This window comes from Trichomycterus rosablanca, chromosome 5 (assembly GCF_030014385.1).
Source record: "Trichomycterus rosablanca isolate fTriRos1 chromosome 5, fTriRos1.hap1, whole genome shotgun sequence".
In the NCBI taxonomy this organism is placed as follows: domain Eukaryota; kingdom Metazoa; phylum Chordata; class Actinopteri; order Siluriformes; family Trichomycteridae; genus Trichomycterus; species Trichomycterus rosablanca.
This window is the reverse complement of record NC_085992.1, coordinates 49,805,005-49,814,376: the sequence shown is the minus strand read 5'-3', so window position 1 is coordinate 49,814,376 and position 9,372 is coordinate 49,805,005.

Below are 9,372 nucleotides of genomic sequence, written 5' to 3'. Positions count from 1 at the left end.
CCCACCAGATGTTGCCAAAGCTATCAGAGGGAACACCAGCCCATGTGGAACTCCTAACAAAACCCTGTTTTTATTTGTTTTTCATGTTTTATTATAAAAAGGACGTGTTCTACTTTTCTAAACTAATATTGGTTAAGCTCAAGCACAAACTGTAGCTTTTATTAAAACATTTATATACAGTCTCTTACCCAGGATTAGGGCTGGGCGATATGAATCAAAAAATAATATCTCGATATATTTTAGCTGAATGGCGATATACGATATATATCTCGATATTTTTTCATCCCATAAGGTAATAACAAAAAGACACTTCTGAGACAAAGTACATGTTCCAAATGTTATACAGGCACTTTTTTTTAACATTCAGCTGTAGATGAACATGAGAAATTCCTCAAAAATAAACTATTGGCATATATTAAATCAGGGGTCACCAACCTTTTTGAAACAGAGGTCTACTTTAAGGGTGCTGAGTAAGCCAAAGGGCTACTTGTAGGATACAAACTTCCTGAATAACAAAGTTGCATGGTTCACCTTTAATGATAATATTGTAGCGTCAGTGGGAGGAGCCGTGGTATCCAGGCTTACCGTCAGCGTGTATCCCAGTGTGGGAGACTGGGTGGCTGCGGTGAGAGCTGGATAGGTAGCATATATGTTTGTCTGTTGTATGGATGTATGTGTGTGTGAATGAGTGTACGTCCTAAACCACTGAGAGATCTGCCAAGGGCAGCTCACTCGAGGCCCCGACGCTCGCCTTCCTGCTCGCCGGCGCCACAATATTATGATTAATAATACTAATAATAAATATTCATATTTGTGAAGAGACTGTCTGATCACATGTTAATTATTTCTTGCAATAATTATTAACAATGATTTACCATGGCAGGAAACACAGACATATTTAAACATGTAACATTATTTCTGTTCATCTCAATCAGTTTCAATATTTGAAAGTCAGCGCGATCACATCTCTGATATTTTTGTAAATATTGTTCCTGACGGTTTTGTATGAATGAGCACATTTGTAGCATTTTGATCAAAATCACACAATTTTTATTTATTTATTTTTACAAATTATGACTTTGTAGCATTTTTTTTAGGAAATCATTAACAGTCCCATCTTCAAATAATGTCCCGTTTGTACTGATCCCGTTTGTACTGATCACTACTTTTGTTTTAGAACAAATCATGAACTCTGTCCCATGTTTATACAAATGATCAGTTAAGTAAGATTTTTTAAAAGCTACGATTTAAATAGACGTTTCTGTGACACGTACTGAAGCCTCTCTCCACATTGTGCCGCTCTCTGTCGTCGTCCCGCGAATGAAACACTTTTCCTCCCAATCATTGTGAAAATATTAAGTTCTCTTTTGCTTTTCTTGTGTGTGTTTTCATTATTATTTTTTCGGGGTAAAACCCGCATCTCGCTCCCCATAGTAGCTGCGCTCGCTCACTCGTCTCAGCGTTCTGCGCCCGATATAAAACTCCGCACCCAGACCAGATCAAAGCTCATATAAACAGTTTTGTTCTTGAAATGTTATATTCAGTATTGTCATTTTCAAATCTACATCAACGCAAGTGTTATAGATTCAAAGAGATCAACAACGAAAATATCATTTTTAGACGGAGCTCTATAGTCACTAGAGTTGTTTAGAACATGCCCTGCGGGGGAGTCACGTGGTGGGGAGGGAGGGGGGAGTTGTGTTCAGTGAGGGAGAGGGGCGGGGCAGGTGAACATGTGCAGACACAAACTGGGAGAAGAGAAGGATGAACTGTCGGATCTAACTGGAACGCAACATTTATATCGATATACGCGATATTGTCTTATCTACGGAGCCCCTAAGGTGACATCCTCTGAAAAAAAAATAACGCGTGGCCACGACTTAGTAACGCGTTCCCACGCCTTATTAACGCGTGGCCACGACTTACTTAACGCGTTCCCACGCCTTATTAACGCGTGGCCACGACTTACTTAACGCGTTCCCACGCCTTAATAACGCGTGGCCACGACTTAGTAAGGAGTGGGAATGAGATCGTGGCCACGACTTAAAAAGGTTGAAACAGTTGAATATTGTTTACTCTGTTTACTTTCTTGACTATCGTGTCAATAAACAGAATGGATGATTAAAGCATTGTACTTGCTTACTTTATATTTATTACATCTACAACAGTAGCGAACATTAACGTGTGTATAAACATTACTATGACAACTCGCATACATCTGTGTGTGCGTAACAGTTCCGTACTGAAACATAAAACCATCACACGTTCCATACATTAACACATGTTGTTAGGGGAAACAGTTGAATGTGGTGTGATCATCTGTTACACCCAGGAGGGAGACTGCATATTACATCAAGGCTCCAAAACAAACAATCTACGGCTAACAACATGTGTGAATGTATGGAACGTGTGATGGTTTTATGTTTCACTACGGAACTGTTACGCACACACAGATGTATGCGAGTTGTCATAGTAATGTTTATACACACGTTAATGTTCGCTACTGTTGTAGATGTAATAAATATAAAGTAAGCAAGTACAATGCTTTAATCATCCATTCTGTTTATTGACACGATAGTCAAGAAAGTAAACAGAGTAAACAATATTCAACTGTTTCAACCTTTTTAAGTCGTGGCCACGATCTCATTCCCACTCCTTACTAAGTCGTGGCCACGCGTTATTAAGGCGTGGGAACGCGTTAAGTAAGTCGTGGCCACGCGTTATTAAGGCGTGGGAACGCGTTAAGTAAGTCGTGGCCACGCGTTACTAAGGCGTGGGAACGCGTTAAGTAAGTCGTGGCCACGCGTTAGTAAGGCGTGGGAACGCGTTAAGTAAGTCGTGGCCACGCGTTAGTAAGGCGTGGGAACGCGTTAAGTAAGTCGTGGCCACGCGTTAATAAGGCGTGGGAACGCGTTACTAAGTCGTGGCCACGCGTTATTTTTTTTTCAGAGGATGTCACCTTAGGGGCTCCGTTACTAAGGCGTGGGAACGCGTTAAGTAAGTCGTGGCCACGCGTTAGTAAGGCGTGGGAACGCGTTAAGTAAGTCGTGGCCACGCGTTAATAAGGCGTGGGAACGCGTTACTAAGTCGTGGCCACGCGTTATTTTTTTTTCAGAGGATGTCACCTTAGGGGCTCCGTTACTAAGGCGTGGGAACGCGTTAAGTAAGTCGTGGCCACGCGTTAGTAAGGCGTGGGAACGCGTTAAGTAAGTCGTGGCCACGCGTTATTAAGGCGTGGGAACGCGTTAAGTAAGTCGTGGCCACGCGTTACTAAGGCGTGGGAACGCGTTAAGTAAGTCGTGGCCACGCGTTAGTAAGGCGTGGGAACGCGTTAAGTAAGTCGTGGCCACGCGTTAGTAAGGCGTGGGAACGCGTTAAGTAAGTCGTGGCCACGCGTTAATAAGGCGTGGGAACGCGTTACTAAGTCGTGGCCACGCGTTATTTTTTTTTCAGAGGATGTCACCTTAGGGGCTCCGTTACTAAGGCGTGGGAACGCGTTAAGTAAGTCGTGGCCACGCGTTAGTAAGGCGTGGGAACGCGTTAAGTAAGTCGTGGCCACGCGTTAATAAGGCGTGGGAACGCGTTACTAAGTCGTGGCCACGCGTTATTTTTTTTTCAGAGGATGTCACCTTAGGGGCTCCGTTACTAAGGCGTGGGAACGCGTTAAGTAAGTCGTGGCCACGCGTTAGTAAGGCGTGGGAACGCGTTAAGTAAGTCGTGGCCACGCGTTAATAAGGCATGGGAACGCGTTACTAAGTCGTGGCCACGCGTTATTTTTTTTTCAGAGGATGTCACCTTAGGGGCTCCGTACTTATCTTATATCGCGTATGAAAATATATCGATATATTATAAAATCTCGATATATCGCCCAGCCCTACCCAGGATGTTCATCCTGTTCCGGACAAATGCATAACAAATGCTGAAGGTAACAACGTGTTTCTGTCTTTCAGCTGCACTTAAGGCCGTTCTTTAAAGGATGCAGCACATAATATCAATATTTCTGTTATTATTATAACCAAACTGAATAATAAAGTGTTACGATGAAATCTTTTATTGAATGAAGACCAAGAACCTCAAAATTAGCTACTAAAATATAATTATTTATTTAGAAAAGATGGAAGGAGTCTCTGAGCTCTGCAGTTGAGCGCTCGCCTGCAAGTTTCTCTCTGCCTGTGTTATGCCGCCAGCCAAGGAGGAACTCTCTCGCCTCCGTGCTGAATTTCCTTTTTATAGCAGAGAGCCCTAACTTAAAATCTTCGTCTCTTTAGGTTCTGCAGAACCAGTTCAAACTAGTTTACTCTAACCAAGGCTTAGCTCTGCATACACTTCCTACTCTGCATGCTTTGTTTAGATTGTTGTTTAACACCCAGGCCGACTTCTGACCACCATAACCCCCTACTTGACCCTGATCAGCTTTTTATCTTGTTTGTGCAGTTCCATCTTCTGCTTTCTTATGCTAATCTCTTCTGAGTACGTGCAGAACATTATGTACACAGTATGGCCTGCAGATATTAGGTGCGTTATTAAGAACACACAGCAACGGTTGAAATCTGTCCCAGAATCCTAACAGGATTTTAAAATTCTAACAAAATCTATATAAATTACACATGCACCTCATGTACACTGTGACGTCCACACTGTTACGTATTAGGTCGTAACAGGGTGGACCATAACAGGGTGGACATTCTGACATAAAATTAGCCATTAGCTAGCGAGTGAGCAAAACCATGCTATCAAATCGTATTGCTTTTTCTCATTTATCCCGTAACAGGGTGGACATGTTATGGTTGACCATATAAGACTTTTAGGATAAAATGTGGGAAAAAACAACATTAAAATGAGGAGTTTAATAAGCCGCTAATCTTCCACAGTCGTTTTCCCTTAAGAAAGATCATGTGAGCTCCAGGAAATGATGTCAGTATGTAAAACAGCTCTTCATTTTAAGAGACAGTAGTAAGAGATAACCGGGTGGACAGTAACCTGAGGGACGAGTGAAAAACCCTTATTTATAATCAGCAATAAAATCAAACTCATAAAGAAATAAATCCAGGGTTTAGAGGAACTTAATCAAAGCTTTTAAACAGTATTGAAAGACTGAGATATTTTCATGATTAAACCTCATATATCATCACTAAATCAGAATGTACAGCACTGGGGATCATGGGAAAACCTCTGCTATCTAAGAGATAAAAACAGTATATATACAGTCGTTTTATTTTGGTGGGCGTAGAAAATATTGTGCTTAGTATTTAACAGTGTTAATTATTTCAGTAAGATGTTTAGAAATTGTATTGTTTAAAATGCTTAACTTAATTCAACTTAATAAATACAATGATCACTACTGGGGACACGAAAGGCACCGAATTGTAGGAATGACCCAAACACAAATGTTATGGCACACGTATGACGTCACAGATATAAAAGACAGAAGATAATGAAATCAGGTTCTTCCATGTGTAATCAAGCTGATAATGTTGTGAAACAGTTTTATGACTAAAACAAGTTTGGTCTTCTAGAACTTTTTCTTTAACGTACTCTTCTTATGATTAAAAAGTATCAGCTCTAAAGACATTGTTTTTGGCAGAACAGCGAGACAGAAATATCAAAATCTGATACAGGATTAGATTGTGGCATTTTCCTCCTGATTTAGCGACTCAATTTTGTCTTCCACTGCAGAGAGATACCAGATTGCTACCGACTCAAACAGCAGCAATAGATGAGCGATCGTCTCTGACTTTACATCTACAAGGTGGACCAACTAGGTAGGAGTGTCTAACAGAGTGGACAGTGAGTGGACACGGTGTTTAAAAACTCGAGCAGCGCTGCTGTGTCTGATCCACTCATATCAGCACAACACACACTAACACACCAGCACCATGTCAGTGTCACTGCAGTGCTGAGAATGATCCACCACCTAAATAATACCTGCTCTGTGGGGGTCCTGACCATTGAAGAACAGGGTGAAAGTAGGTTAAAAAGGTATGTAGAGAAACAGATGGACTACAGTCAGTAATTGTAGAACTACAAAGTGCTTCTATATGGTAAGTGGAGCTGATAAAATGGACAGTGAGTGTAGAAATAAGGAGGTGGTTTTAATGTTGTGGCTGATCAGTGTATATCTACATTTATATTGTCCTCCTTTACCACAGACACACCTCATAACACAAGAGACGTACCGGTTTCTCTTCCTGAAGCACAAACTTGTTTTCACTTTCACATCTTTCATTAAATTTCCCCCTTCTGTTTCAATTTTCTCTTCTTGTACATTTTGGGATTATTTGTAAATATTTCTCAACATCATCTAGTGACGGGATGCGAGTCGCGATCACTTTGCAGGTCACAAAATCGGCATGCGTTGTAGGAGATGCAGTTTATGTAGGATTTTACAGTGTATTTTAAGACAATCGTTCTGCCCTGGCTAAGAGTTTTCCCCCTTTCTCAGCTAGACAGACAGACAGCTCCCTCCAGAATACAGTTAGGTCAGTGTATTTGCTTCCCAGCTGTGTGATACACTGTGTGCATCAGAATGGAGTAAAACTACAAAATACAAACAATAAAAACAATAAAAACGTAATACAGTACATGTACAGGCACATAGCTGTAGTTAAGTGTCACATCTAGTACAATATGAAATTTAACCAAATGTAAAATAGCGCTAACGAGTTAGCATTGTGTGTAAAAATACTAATTGCTATGGTAACGGTAATATTCATATTTAATTACGGAATTATGGTAAATTCGTAACTCAGATGGTGTCTCTCCGTACACAACGCTTAGCTGCACTGCACTCGTCAAAGTGTCCTGACCTCAACCTGATAGAACACCTTTGGGATGAATTAGAGCGGAGACTGTGAGCCAGACCTTCTCGTCCAACATCAGTGTCTGACCTCACAAATGCGCTTCTGGAAGAATGGTCAAAAATTCCCATAAACACACTCCTAAACCTTGTGGAAAGCCTTCCCAGAAGAGTTGAAGCTGTTATAGCTGCAAAGGGTGGCGACATCATATTAAACCCTATGGATTAAGAATGGGAGTCACTCAAGTTAATATGTGTGTGAAGACAGACGAGCGAATACCTGAAAGGTGTATTAATAATTAATGAAGATTGTTTTTATTACTGGAAGTACATCTGCTTGTAGCATTTCATGTCCTATTGATTTTATAATAAAGTGTTTTCTGGACCAGGAAAGAAATACCGTGCTGAACTTCACCTTTGGTGGAGACATAAAGCAAATTGCTAAAATGCAAAAACATAGAAGCTGGAATGAGATTAGGAAAACATCAGACACAATTCTGAATAGATAACGAGTAGAGATAGACACACCAACCCAGTTTTAAAACAACAGCATGATGGTTTATGAAGTCAGGAGAGTAAAACAAGATTCTGCCTTATTCTTACATTTACATGTATTTTGTATTTTCAGAATTTATCAACCTGGACCTTTCAATTACTAGTCCAGTACCTTAACCTCTAGGCTGCAAATGCCTTTCGAATTGTATGTTAATACTCTGATCAAACATAACATTAAAACCACCTCCTTGTTTCTACACTCACTGTCCATTTTATCAGCTCCACTTACCATATAGAAGCACTTTGTAGTTCTACAATTACCGACTGTAGTCCATCTGTTTCTCTGCATGCTTTGTTGGCCCCCTTTCACTCTGTTCTTCAATGGTCAGGACCCCCACAGGACCACCATAGAGCAGGTATTATTTGGGTGGTGGATCATTCTCAGCACTGCAGTGACACTGACATGGTGGTGATGTGTTAGTGTGTGTTGTGCTGGTATGAGTGGATCAGACACAGCAGCGCTGCTGGAGTTTTTAAACACCTCACTGTCACTGCTGGACTGAGAATAGTCCACCAACCAAAAATAACCAGCCAACAGCGCCCCGTGTGCAGCGTCCAGTGACCACTGATGAAGGTCTGGAAGATGACCGACTCAAACAGCAGCAATAGATGAGCGATCGTCTCTGACTTTACATCTACAAGGTGGACCGACTAGGTAGGAGTGTCTAATAGAGCGGACAGTAAGTGGACACGGTGTCTGATCCACTCATACCAGCACAACACACACTGCAGTGCTGAAAATGATCCACCACCTAAATAATACTTGCTGTGTAGTGGTCCTGTGGGGGTCCTGACCATTCAAGAACAGGGTGAAAGCAGGCTAAAAAAGTATATGGTAAGTGGAGCTGATAAAATGGACAGTGAGTGTAGAAACAAGGAGGTGGGTTTAATGTTATGGCTGATCGGTGTATATTTATTAATAACTAATCATACATACATATTCATATTAATCACACATGTTCCTGTCCTGTCTAGCAGCTCCAGTGTTTGATATTCAACATTATTTCATAATTTCAGTCTCATTGTGCAATTAAGAATAAAAATAAGGAAATCGTGCACTTACAGTAATTTCAGATATTGCACTCATGCCTGTTATATCTGACCACACTGATTTTAAAATGACTCAGACATGCCCGTATGGTTATCGTTATATTGACTGGAACACAGGACGGCCCCCGCCTGGTTTTACAGCATCTATATATGCAGAGAAGACTTTGTGATAGTATAGATTACCTCAGCAAGACGGGCGGATCAGGAAGGAGCTGAGAACAAGTGTGAACAATTTTGTCTGTACAGGTACGAAAAATTTGAGAAATAAAAATATTACAATTAGAATTTAGATGCACTGTTATTGTGTAACATACGACATACAGTATGTAACATTTATGTTTTTATATATACATTTTATTTATAAGGTAATATAAAAGAGTGAATATATAATGTTCAATGTATTCTTACTAGCAATATGACCTGTGGGTTAATTTCATTCATTTCTATGATTTCATTAATATTTGTGTCCTACACCGATCAGTAATAACATTAAAACCACCTCCTTGTTTCTACACTCACTGTCTATTTTATCAGCTCCACTTACCATATAATAGCACTTTGTAGTTCTACAATTACTGACTGTAGTCCATCTGTTTCTCTACATGCTTTGTTAGCTCCTTTCATGCTGTTCTTCAATGGTCAGGACCCCCACAGGACCCCCACAGAGCAGGTATTATTTAGGTGGTGGATCATTCTCAGCACTGCAGTGACACTGACATGGTGCTGGTGTGTTAGTGTGTGTTGTGCTGGTATGAGTGGATCAGACACAGCAGCGCTGCTGAAGTTTTTAAATACCATGTCCACTTACTGTCCACTCTATTAGACACTCCTACCTAGTTGGTCCACCTTGTAGATGTAAAGTCAGAGACGATCGCTCATCTATTGCTGCTGTTTGAGTCGGTCATCTTCTAGACCTTCATCAGTGGTCACATGACGCTGCACACAGGGTGCTGTTGGCTGGAATTTTTTTG